Raw genomic sequence first — 12,268 nt, 5'->3', positions numbered from 1 at the left:
ACCTTTATACCATTCTTAGCTGCAACTTTCTTTAACCTGTGGGTGGCGGTATGGATATAGGGTAAGGTGACTGTCGGCTGACTCGTACTGGAACATTCTCCCTCCTCAGGGGTCCTCTTATTCCTCAACAACCTCCTGACTACCCCTCTGACAAAATCCGGGGGATAACCCGCTCTCGTTAACCTTAGTATCTGATCTTCAATGCTCATCTCAGTGGCGAAGTCCTGTTCTCACCAGGTAGAGATGAGCATTGAAGATCAGATACTAAGGCTAACGAGAGCGGGTTATCCCCCGGATTTTGTCAGAGGGGTAGTCAGGAGGTTGTTGAGGAATAAGAGGACCCCTGAGGAGGGAGAATGTTCCAGTACGAGTCAGCCGACAGTCACCTTACCCTATATCCATACCGCCACCCACAGGTTAAAGAAAGTTGCAGCTAAGAATGGTATAAAGGTAGTAGTGTCTATCAGGAGGAAATTGGGATGCCTTCCTGCCATTGTGAATGGTGGAAGGAAGGAGGGTGTCTGTACCGTACGGCATAGGAAAAAACAGGTCCCTTGCTTAGTGGGGGGGGGGGGGTCTATTCCATTCCTCTGGGATGCGGGAAGTGTTACATAGGCGAGACGGGCCGATGCGTAAATGAGCGCTTACGAGAGCATGCTAACAAGGTATCAAATGCTGAGGTCGGCTCTTCCCGTTTAGCGGAGCACGTAATGGGTTGCGGTTGTGAGCATGATTTCGAAGCCACTGAGATAAAGTTTAGGTCAAAGGATGTGTATCTCAGGCAGACCGTGGAAACGCAACTCATCATAGAACAAGGTAGCGATTGTGTTAGTGCCCCCACCGCGGTGCTTACAAAGAAGCAAGAAGAAGTGATAAAGAAAGGTTGTTGGTTTGGGTGATATCGGTGTTTGGCATCAAGTGTTATCTGTGACATAACGTCATGTGGGGGGAGTGTCGGTTAGAATGAATGTTTCACTTGTTTTCATCGTTAGTAAATGGTTGAAAGTTGCGTCGTCGCTGTCTCGTTTCTTCGTCTGTCGTCGCAGGACCAAAGGAGATGAACGAGTGACATTTTACACTCGCTCGTTTGAACCTTTTGAGCTACATGTTGCACTCCATCACTTTAACCAGTTCATCATCTGTTTGTATTAGAGATGGGAATCCGAATCGGAATCCAAGAAAGGTTCTGCGAATCCACGAATCTTACGAACCTTGAATCTTTCGAATCCTTTCTTAAAAAATGAGTTGAAAAAGCCAGGAAAATAAAAACTTCTACTGAAAAAGTGTGTTGAAGCAGAATTTGATATCTTTGTTTAACGAAAAAAAAAGTTCACTTTCAGGAGAAAACATACCCATATACTTCTTCTTAAATGTAATTTATTTAACATGTTGTTCATCGACTACAGGAAATACATAAACTCTCGAGTCTGAATTATTTCCATAAAACTAAGAAACAATCAAAAGCAAGATCATGTTACTTTTAAACTTGTAATGTAAGCGTTCCTGCGTGCACACTTTCAGTCCACAGGAATGTAAACAAGCAAACAAGAAAATACAACTGAAAGTTTTAAATTAAATGCAGATTTTTGTTCAACAACTCCAGCATTTTCACCAGCTCAGGGTCTAGCCTACTTCATTTTTTTATCAGCTATGACACCCGATGTGCTGAAGAGTCTTACTGTCGATTAGGGTGTGATCAGGAAGAGTTTCCTCAAATCGGGACATTTTTGGTTGTCCTTCCAGTACTTGAAGATGTCCGCAAGGGTGCGGAAGCAGCGGTTCTGACAAGTAGGCATTGAAACAAGTAAGTAACAAGTAAACTTCAAGAGACAAGGAAACTGCGTTAGTGGATTCGAAAGATTCGATTCGCCGTTTTGAGCACCGGGATTCGGATTCCCGAATCTCGAATCCCTGCCAAGGATTCCAGGATTCGCGGATTCGGTTGGCACAACCCTAGTTTGTATTCAACGTGTGTAGGCGTCCTGAGGTAGCCAGTCCGACTTCGTCGCGACTCACTTTCCTATTTTTTCTTTACCACATCTCCATCACCTGTGCACAGGGTGTTTCTCCGAAATTAGGGCCTATACTCTAGCTGGAATATTACAGCTATAACTTGACAAGATAGGGGACAGAACTATGAGAAGCGGCTGTCAGTAGTATAGTATGTCAGTCAGCACTGATATCTCGGCGCCTGAATAGATACTTGCAATAGATACGCAACGGCACTTGAACGTGATGCGGTGCTCAGCCGAGGCGGCATGGTGTCCGACGCAACGCAATCTACGGAGTGTACACAACTCCCTTATATTAGGATTCCTGGTGCTCCATGGAATCAGCCAGACAAGTGAAAAAGAGCTGACGAACATCTTAGCACGCAGGATCTGTTCAGGCGTCCCCAGGACAACAGAGTCTAACGCGGTTATTGCTGAAGCTCATGAGTAGACCCCGTGACCTTATGCACATGCATATTAATGGCCTAATGGCCCCTTGATGGATTAATAAATAAATAATAATAATAATAACAAAAATCTTCCAGAATATGCATGCAAATATGCGGCGCGAAACGTCTAAATATGCGCAAGATATGCAGAGCAGAAATATCATAATGCCGGGAAGATTACTTCGGACGTTTTTGCGTATCTTCGAACTGTATCTATACCTTATTGTCTAAAAAACGTTGTACAAATGAAAATGCGCATTCCTTTTTGGCAGTTGGAAGGAGGAGGAGGAGTGTCGTTGGGAGGAACCCGAGAGGTCTGCCTGCCTGATTATGCGGCATGTTTCTATTACACACGCCTATTACACATCTGAGGGAAACCCAGGAAAAACCCCAGACGGCACAGCCGGCCCGCGGATTCGAACCGCGGACCTCCCAGTCTCCAGGCGCACGCGTTACCGCTGCGCCACCGGAGCTGGTTTTTTTTTTTTTTTTTCCGCCACCGGAGCTGGTGGCAGTTGGAACGTTCGTTCACAGTCAGGCATTACTCGTCATTCAGTATGCCATCATGGCCTTCTTTTCCTTTTCGTTTCTTGTCTTCTTTGTCTTCCCCTATTCTTTTCTTCTTTTCCTTTCCTTTTCTTCTTTACCTTTCCTTTACTTTTCTTCCCCCATGTTCCTTTTTTTTTTTTTTTTTTGGAATGACAGGCAGACCTCCGTCTGGCTGACCTTTCTTTCTTTTCCTTTTCGTTTCTTGTCTTCTTTGTCTTCCCCTATTCTTTTCTTTTTTTCGTTTCCTTTTCTTTTTACCTTTCCTTTTCTTTTCTTCCCCCATTTTCCTTTTTTTTGGAATAACAGGCAGACCTCTGTCTGGCTGACCTTTCTTTCTTTTTTCTTAATAAACATACCCCCCCCACCACCACCACCACCACCAGCAGCACCACCACCATGGCCATACTCAGGTTTTAAAACAACGACAACAAATAAGTGATGACGATGTTGTGGGATGTTTCCAGGCTTTAAAAAGTGCCCATTGCATTTTACATTTGCATGCGTTACATACATGGAACGATTAAAACTTCCTATTTTGCCAGTTAAGAAAGCCATGTTCCGCGAAAATGTGCGCTGGATGTTATTAGCTCGCTACCTAGCTCAGCCCCTACGTCATTGATAACGTAACGCCTCCACGAAAAGCATGCGGGTGGGCACTATCAGCTTTATTGGCTTATTCGGGTGCTTGCCGAATCCGCTGATTGCGTAGCACGAATCAGCCTAAAAGCAGCGTAGTAGATGTGTAGCTGGGGGGGAGGGGATATATTTATTAGAACAAAGGAAAGAAGGAAGACATGTCAGCCAAACGGTATGTCGGCATGTATTCCGCAAAAACATAAAAAGTAAAGAAAAGAATTAGGAAATAAATGATAAAAGGAAATACAGGATAAAAATTGTGAAAGAACGATGAGAATGCTACGGTGCTAACTCGCAAACAAGTCGAAACGGCAGCTCCAACGACGGAACAACACAGGGTGAACAGTCGAGCAACAAACCTGAACAAAACGGCGACGCCCTGCCTTTGGTATCATGAGCCCTGCTGCGTACCTATGCCTTGAACTGTGTCGCGGCTAGATAGATTAAAGACAAATAAGATTTAAAAAAAAAGGTAATGTGTATGAGGGGGAGAATTGAGGGTGGGGCACTAACGAATGAGATTACAAGACTTCAGTTCACAGGCATGTGCATGAGACCAGTGTCGCTGAGGAACGTCTAAACTGCTTTGGTCACAGACCGCTGTGTGGGATGTCGTATTGGACCGCGCCGAGTGGACAGAGATAAGTCTGTGCTCCGCAGCTCGAATAGGCGTCGTCTGTGCGTGGCTCGAGTGGTGTCGAATCTTCGGCAGTCGAGGAGAAGATGTCAAATATCAGCTTCAACAGCGCAAGTAGGGCATTTGGGCGAGTGGAAGAGACTCAGTTTATAGAGAAGCAGAGGGGTCCTGGCGACATTAAGTCGTAGTCGGTGTAGAATTGACGCTGGATGATGTAGCTGGAACCAGAGCCGGCGACTCTTTGACTCTTTGTACCTGAGTGTCTGCACTGCAAGTGTCTATATATGCGTTCATGTGATCAGAGTTGTTCACATGCTATGGAGTAGCCGGTTTCCACGGCCAATTCCTCTATGTTTCTCTTCTTTTTACTCACTCACTCACTCAATTTATGTTAGGAGTAGCAGAACAAGTCGGGAGACGAGTTCAATTTCTCCTCGGTTTTTTTCCCTTACAAACAAACAAACTCACTCACCCACTCACTCAGAGCCGGCGAAAGAACTTACGGGTCCGGCGATGGCTCTGGATGAGTCCTGTCCGGGCCCCCTCCTCACGTCTCCTGGTGCTAGCAACCGTCGGACCTTGGGTTGGGCGGGTCCCTAAAGAGGCCCTGGCTAGAACACGGGTTTTGGTCGGATGACCTCCCTTTTGAAATATCGTTAGCAGTGGCAAAATAAAGGGGGGAGCATACAGCCGACGCGTGATTGCCTCCACGTGTGGAACATTACTCCGACGAATATCTGCCCATACTGCGCCAGTGTAGAGACCAACTGTCATGTGCACTTCGAATGCCGCATAGCCCGCATATTCTGGCAGCTAGTCAGGCGGCATACAAACATTATGTGCCCAATACCCCTTGACCGGAGATGTGCCAGTCAGCGGTACAGTGTGCTTGTGACGGCTTGTGGGGCCCAGGTCTTGTGGGGTGCCAGATGTAAGGCTGTGGCGCAGCGTAGGCGCGACGTCCCGATCTTCCTGCTTGTGAGATCTTTGCGGGTTCGCGTCGTCAGCGTCCTCCAGAGGGAACTGCTTGCGCTAGGGGAGGGTGGTTTTGTGCGCCGTTGGGGCCATCACCCTTCTGTTCGCGCTGTCGGCGGTCTCGTCACCATCGCCGGCGTCCCATCATAAGCGAATTCATATTTTGTACATATTTTTTTCACCATCCATATTTTTTCCCATCCATGATCATTTATCATTCATTGCCTCTGATTTGTTAATAGCCGCAATTTGCATCGCCCTGTATCGTTGATCTTGTGTTGTGTATGTTATGTGCGTGTTGTGCTTGTTGTATAGTACCATGTGAAATCCGTCTAGTAAATCTCTCCCACACAAATAAAGGGAACGGCAAGTTTTAAAAAATCGTTCAAAGGGCGCCGAAATATGACATTATATGCAAACGTAATATTATATAGCGATCAGGAAGAAATATGCAATTATATGATACACGAAACACCGTAAAATTGTGTCGTTGTGATTGGAAATGTGCCGAAGCATATTATTTATCATGGTCTTGGAGTCTCGTCACAGGTCTCATCCTGTCTCGGGTTGTTACCGTGATGAATTCTAGTTACTTTGATTTCATTAAATTCTAGTTACTTTGATTTCATTAAATTCTAGTTACCAGCTCATTTGCTTCCTAGCAATTATTGCATATTGCCTTTCTTTCTTCCCCTATTTACATTACTCAGTGAAGGGTACAAAACTTCCTGCAGAATACGTAAAACATTTCTGTACAGATAATGATATGTCCACTCCAAAAATGGCAAAAGCAAAAAGTAAAAACAAAATTAAGAAGTGCTAAATTGCTATACGTCCATTACTTTCATTTACTTCCTGCTAGTCGAGGAGCCGTTATGGCAGCCATCACTAGTCATAATCACTACGCGTGCTGAAATTGGAATTGGAAATGAAAGAAAGTATGGAGATCTTACTACGCATGCTGTTCGGAGTTGCTTCGCAGTTTTACCTGCATTCAGTACGCCCAGAACAGAGAAGAATTTGGTATGAAGAAATGTAGTGGGAATAATCATCTTTTACCTTTTTTAGAGGGAACATTACTGCAAATGTACTTAAAGTAACGTACAAGGTCATTTACAAAGTAACTTAAAGTACTCAAGTACATTACAAATTCAGAGAGTATAGCTGGACGTTTCAAAACGTGGTAGTGACAAAACGCGATGTAATTATGTTTCGACCCTGTGCAGCACCGTCAATGCCTGCACTCATTCTATCTGTTCTTGACGTCTACTAGCCGGCTTGAACTCCTCTGGTCTCAGGGCTTTTGCCATGAATGCGGAGATGTGATCTTCACAGCACTACATCTCCGGTGGCCGACAGGGGGGGGGATATGTTTATTAAGAAAAAAGAAAAGAAAGGTCAGCCAGAAGGAGGTCGGCTTGCTATTCTAAAAAAAAAGAAAAATGGGGGAAGAAAAGAAAAGGGGAAGACAAAGAAGAGAAGAAAAGAAAAACACAGAAGAAAAGAAAAGGAAAAGGCAAAGAAGAAATGAAAAGGAAAAGACAACGAAGAAAAGAAAAGGAAGAACACAAAACTAAAACTGAAAAGTCACACACACGGTTACACAATCACAAGGCGTTGACAAGGTTCGAAGCTTCGAAGCGTGGAGAGAGCGGAGGAGCGCAGTGGTGACTGCCCACCGGGTCGACTGACGAACAGGACCCAGTAAGGTAGCCAGTATCATAGTGCCGTAGCGAAGTTGGGATAGACGACGACAGAAGGCGTCACGGTGCAGAAGGTGTTGCCGGCAGTGTAGAATGCAGTGGGGAATATCACCTCCCACGCCACAGCTAGTGCAGAGGGGAGTGCTAGATTGACCCATTTTGAACAGTTGCAGCGGTGTGCGGGCGACGTTTAGACGGAGACGGTGAAGGAGCGATTCCTCGTGACGAGTGCAGCGACACGTAATAAAGAAGTCCACTGCGGGGCCGATTGATTGCAGGTGACTGTTGTATGAGGCAGCCTCAGCTCTGAACGCTTGGGCCGGAGCCGCACACCGGCGGCGTATAGACATACAACAAGCAGAAACAGTAAGGGGCAGATGTACCGTAGCATGAGTCACAATTTGTGCAGCACGTCGTGCAGCCGCATCTGCGCGTGAGTTACCAGATAAGCGCACATGACCGGGAATCCACTGAAGAGAAAGAACGTGACCATTTGCACAGAGCCGCTTGTACGCCTGGATGATCATGCTGGGGAGGGCACGTATGATGGTGGTGTGGGAAGACAACAAAAGGAGGAGGGACGCCCTGCTGTCAGTGAGGACAACCCAGGACTTCTCAGGTGGCAGGCCAGCAATGTACTCTATGGCTGCGAAGATGGCACACAGTTCCGCCTCAGTAGAGGACACAGGATAGGGCGGCGTGTAGGCGTGGCCGACTGGATGGACTACTATCCCCATCAGTTACGACGCACCGGCGTGTGTGATATTTCATTTGCGTGTGTCATGTGTGTGTGCGAGTGTGTATGCCTAATCTTCTTCATCGTCATCCCACTCATATATTAACCGACATGCACTGAAGTACCTTACCGCAATTGTTGCGGTGAGTCACCTCATCCCATCCTCATTCATGTAATTGTTGTTGTTTTGGCTGTTATCTCTCGAAAGCTTTTAGCAAGTATTTTTGCCAAGTGCTAGTTAAAAAACATGGATGGTTTAGAGCTGACTCATTAATATGAACCGAAAGAAATGATTCTGCGACCAAATTTTGCGTTTGTGTTGCCAATTGGGTACTTGAGTACTTGAAAGGAACGTAGCACAGAAAAGTAGTTAAAGTGGAGTACAAAGTACACAAATTGAATGTACTTTAAGTAAAGTACAAGTACTGAGAAATGTACTTATAGTAGTACTTGGTACTTCAAGTACTTCCCGTCACTGTCTCGCGCGCTCCTAACAAATATACATACTGTATCCTAGAGCTTCTGCCTGCAGCAACACAGTCTCTGCGACTCCCCCTTACGTGTTCTATCCAATTCATTCCAAGGCGAAAGCAGGTGGCTGCTATAAGAAGGTATTTCTGCTAAGCTTGCAACGCTTTTCATTGGCTATAGGGTGAGGATCTCAGAGAAACGCATTTCAAAAGAGGATTAACAGTTTGCGCTAGCACTCTGGCCTAATCTTCCCAAATTAGTTCCTGGTACGGAAGAGAAAGTGTGCGAATGAATTCATCCGACGTTGCCCCATGGCGCATTGATCTCCGTTCCATGGAAGGTACATGCATCCGGTGTAACTATGCGTGCGCTACTTTTTTTTTTTTCGTTAAAAATCGCGTTACAATTTATTCGTCCTTTGACACGAGAAATATTAAAGTTAATCGACTTTGTCTCTGAGCCGTTGATAGTACCACTTTGCCGTTAAGTGTTTCCAAGCGAGTTTGGAAGACGGTAATGAAAACGCTACTATGAATAGGTCCTGCGTTTTTCTTTACGTCCTGACCCTGTCACCCAATTTAAGCACATACTGAAAGCCCCTTCCCATGATATCCCTGTGCCATACAACACCTGCCTGTACAGTTCATGCACCCGACTAGTTTTTCCTTCCTATTTTACTACACATACTACAGACCACCACATACTACAGACTATACATACTATACTACAGACCACCACATGGTGATCCGTGTAAGAGGGGCAGATACACGAAATAACGCACAACAACAAAATAACACAAAGGTACACAGGTTCGGCGCGTAATTCTTTCCGCATCCTCAGTGACGAGTGCATGTGGACGATGCCACGAAGAATACCGCGCTAACTGATGATGTGCTGTGTGCAGCCCTCGATGCTGACTTTAGTCTGGCAGAACTCGACGTCGCTTCAAAATCAAGGCGAGGCAAATCATCGCATGGTCCTGACGATATCACCTATCAGCATATGTTCAACCTGTCTATCACTGCCCAGGAAGCCTTGCCTATATTATCAATAAGAGTTGGAATGAGGGAAAACTTCCTTCCAGTTGGAAGGTCTCCAAGGTGATTCTACTGCTGAAACATGGAAAAACCCCAGAGATTTGGCATCGTTCAGGCATATAAGTCTGTCGAGCTGCGTCTGCAAAGCTATGGAAAAAATGGTACTCAGCCGCGTAGAATGGGCGCAGAGAGAAAAACTGCTTCCAGAATATATGTCTGGTTTCCGCAAGGGTCGATGTACTATGGACGGAGTATTAGATCTGGCGACTTTTGCGCAACATGAACGTCCTCGTCATCGTATCACTTCGGCTGCGTGTTTAGATATCAAACGAGCGTACGACACGGTCAGCGACAGTCACGCCATCTATGCTCTGTACAGCCGAAGGATCCGTGGTCGATCCCTCCGTTTGATAGCAGACTACCTCACCGGCAGGACAGTGTATATGCATACTGAAGATGGAGATAGTGATCATCATGATCTTTCAGGCGGAGTTCCGCAGGGCGGCATCGTGAGCCCCCTGCTATTCAACGTGGTTATGGCAAGTTTACCATATTATCTGCCCAAAAATGTGTACATTAGTATGTACGCCGGCGACATATGTCTATGGTCTTCTGGAGTACAGAAGAAGAGGCTAGGGAGGAAGAGAGAACCACAAGAGCTGCGGAGCGGGAGGCAGAAGAGCAGTTGTTATGGGCTTAGGAAAGGGTTTTGTCCGTTCGTGCTCAAGTGCAGACCTTGGGAGTCAATGGAAATAGTTATCCCTCTTCTCGTACTCCATCTAGGAACGGGGATGGGTATGGCTTTTGGCCGGGAATGCAGAAAGCATGCCTGTGTTTGACGAGAAGAGGGACGACCTTGATACATACCTGCACAGGTTTGAGGTAGTGGCATCCGGTTTAGGGTGGCCGCGTGAGCAGTGTGCCACGGCTCTTACTCTGTCGTTAGCTGGAGAGGCCTTGGCTGTTTTCGGATGCTTGTCAGCAGAGGACTCAAGCAGCTATGAAAAGGTTAGCGCTGCAGTGTTCCAAAGTTTCCGGTATAACCCCGAAGGGTTTAGAGAGAAGTTTAGGGCCTGCGTACCCGACAAGAAAGAAACCTGTGTGCAGTTCGGAGCCCGTTTAAAGGTCAGATATGCCGATTTTGAAGTGCCGCGGAACTGAGCAATACTCGCGCTGTGTGTTCATTGCCGAACACTGAATATGTGTGCGAAATATCTTGCTCCAACTGTTCGTAGTTTTTTAGAAAACAGTTTTTTTAGTTCCCACGCCCGGCCGTCAGACCGTCGGCAAACCCTGCGCACGGGCGCACCGACGTCACCGCTCTCGGTTTATCTGTCTTTGGCTTGGCATGAACTCTTGGCTTGGCCGCTTGGCTTCTTTCGTTTCGTCCTCTGTGCATCGTACATAAGCGAACAGCTGTTATGTTGTTGCTAAGCCGGAAACAAAGCATGTGAATATTTTTTTTTTTTTTTTGGCACGGTGTTGTTTGGAAAGTGCACTTCCTTGTTCTGACCTTGCCTTTTATGGGCTGGAGCGATACGATACGTGATATGCCACGGCGAAGTTGTCAAAGATGCGACGGTGCTACGCTGTTAGAACAATTCATCGGAGCATTCAAGTGTTACCTATTATAAGCTGCCAAAAGACCAAGCAGTGCGAAGCTCTTGGCTGACAGTGGTGCCTGCTAATTTCCACTGCAAGGATTTCGTCCACGAATGTTATCATAGGTTACGAGCGACTCCAGAGGCAATTTGGAATCTCGGCACGAAATCGTCTGATGAAAATCTGAAGTGCCCGACGCACAACATTTTGAACGTGCCACGGAGGATCAAGGCAAAAAACGAGAGCAAAAAAGGTAAGTCGAGGTTCAGATATAAAAAATAGCAAGCTTAATGAATCGATTGTGCAGCTGTCCTACTGCACTTACTCTGATATAACCACGATTAACAACACAATAGTATTGATAATCTAACTTCTGAATTATCACAGGTGCACGCTGAAGGCGGAAATTAAGCATGATCTGGCTTGCATCTGGTGCATGAAGAAATTGCTGACACGTTAGTTGCAGTCTACCTCCACCAACAGGTATGACAATGTGATGTTATAATTTGAGTATTCACCTATGTTCAACTTTTCACGTGCACTCGCATGCAGACATCTTGACACCACTTTTAAATCTGCCCTCAAAGTTACAACCTGTGCTTTCAGGGTGGAAAACAAAGGTCGCCATTCCGATTAGCTGCTATCTCCCAGTTCAAGCACTTTTGCTCTCTGGACACTGGTTCCTGTGGATGGGGTGTTACAAGCTTCACTGTCTGATATAGAAGCTACGTTACATTAGTTCAGTTAATTTGTCTTTTGCACATTTTTGTTACTGTTAGCTGGATTACTGTTGGACATCCAATCCTTTGACACACCGAAGCTGATGTTGTTGAAGCTGATAACGTTTTAGAATTTTCAGTGTCATCAATGTCCATTGAGGAAGGTGCCTTTACTATCTGTGAATCTTTAATTGAAGAATAGCCCAGAATTCATGTTAACATTGTCTACTCTTATTAATTCACTGTCTGTGTTCTGAGAGCTAAAAAAAATGGAAACTATTTATTTGTCACAACTTCACACTGGATGTGGTACTGGCTTGACATGTAAGCTAAAATACCTGGATTCTACAATAATTGTGTTCAACTTGGTGCATTACCGTGGGCAATGCCACATTCACTACATTTTTAGTGGGTCCGGTGCACAAATACTGTGTGCATACTGCATACATACATACTGCTCAATAGGCAAAAATACCTGAGCAGTGCTGTATAGTCGTTTTACTCAAAGTCCATACTCTTACTGCAAAGTCACAGTACGTAGAACAGCAATGTGCAGGTATGCTGCGATAGAGATTCACAACAGAAAGAAGACTGTTGAGAGCATCTAAATTTTAATGAGACGAGACTTTCGTGCACAAGGCTGCTCTTGTTAATGTCTAACATGAAGTTACAAAATCCCAGAATATATAAAACATGTTGTAATGTAGAGAGCGAGGTTGGTACAGACATAAAAATAATTATACAACTCAATAACTCTACTTAT

The 12,268-nt window shown here is 45.5% G+C and overlaps 1 protein-coding gene and 1 long non-coding RNA gene across 2 annotated transcripts in view; one reads left to right on the top strand and one right to left on the bottom strand.

The window, feature by feature from the left end:
• The window catches only part of LOC135397726 (uncharacterized), a 159,748-nt gene that overhangs the window by 123,700 nt on the left and 23,780 nt on the right, over positions 1–12,268 (bottom strand). The window lies entirely within an intron of this gene.
• Positions 10,767–11,466, top strand: LOC135397725 (uncharacterized). Its single transcript, XR_010423706.1, has 3 exons — positions 10,767–11,039; positions 11,174–11,269; positions 11,393–11,466. It is a non-coding gene; the product is annotated as an uncharacterized LOC135397725 (long non-coding RNA).

Source organism: Ornithodoros turicata, chromosome 6, assembly GCF_037126465.1.
Source record: "Ornithodoros turicata isolate Travis chromosome 6, ASM3712646v1, whole genome shotgun sequence".
Lineage (NCBI taxonomy): Eukaryota > Metazoa > Arthropoda > Arachnida > Ixodida > Argasidae > Ornithodoros > Ornithodoros turicata.
The sequence above is the reverse complement of the archived record's forward strand: the minus strand, read 5'-3'. Positions and strand labels throughout refer to the sequence as shown.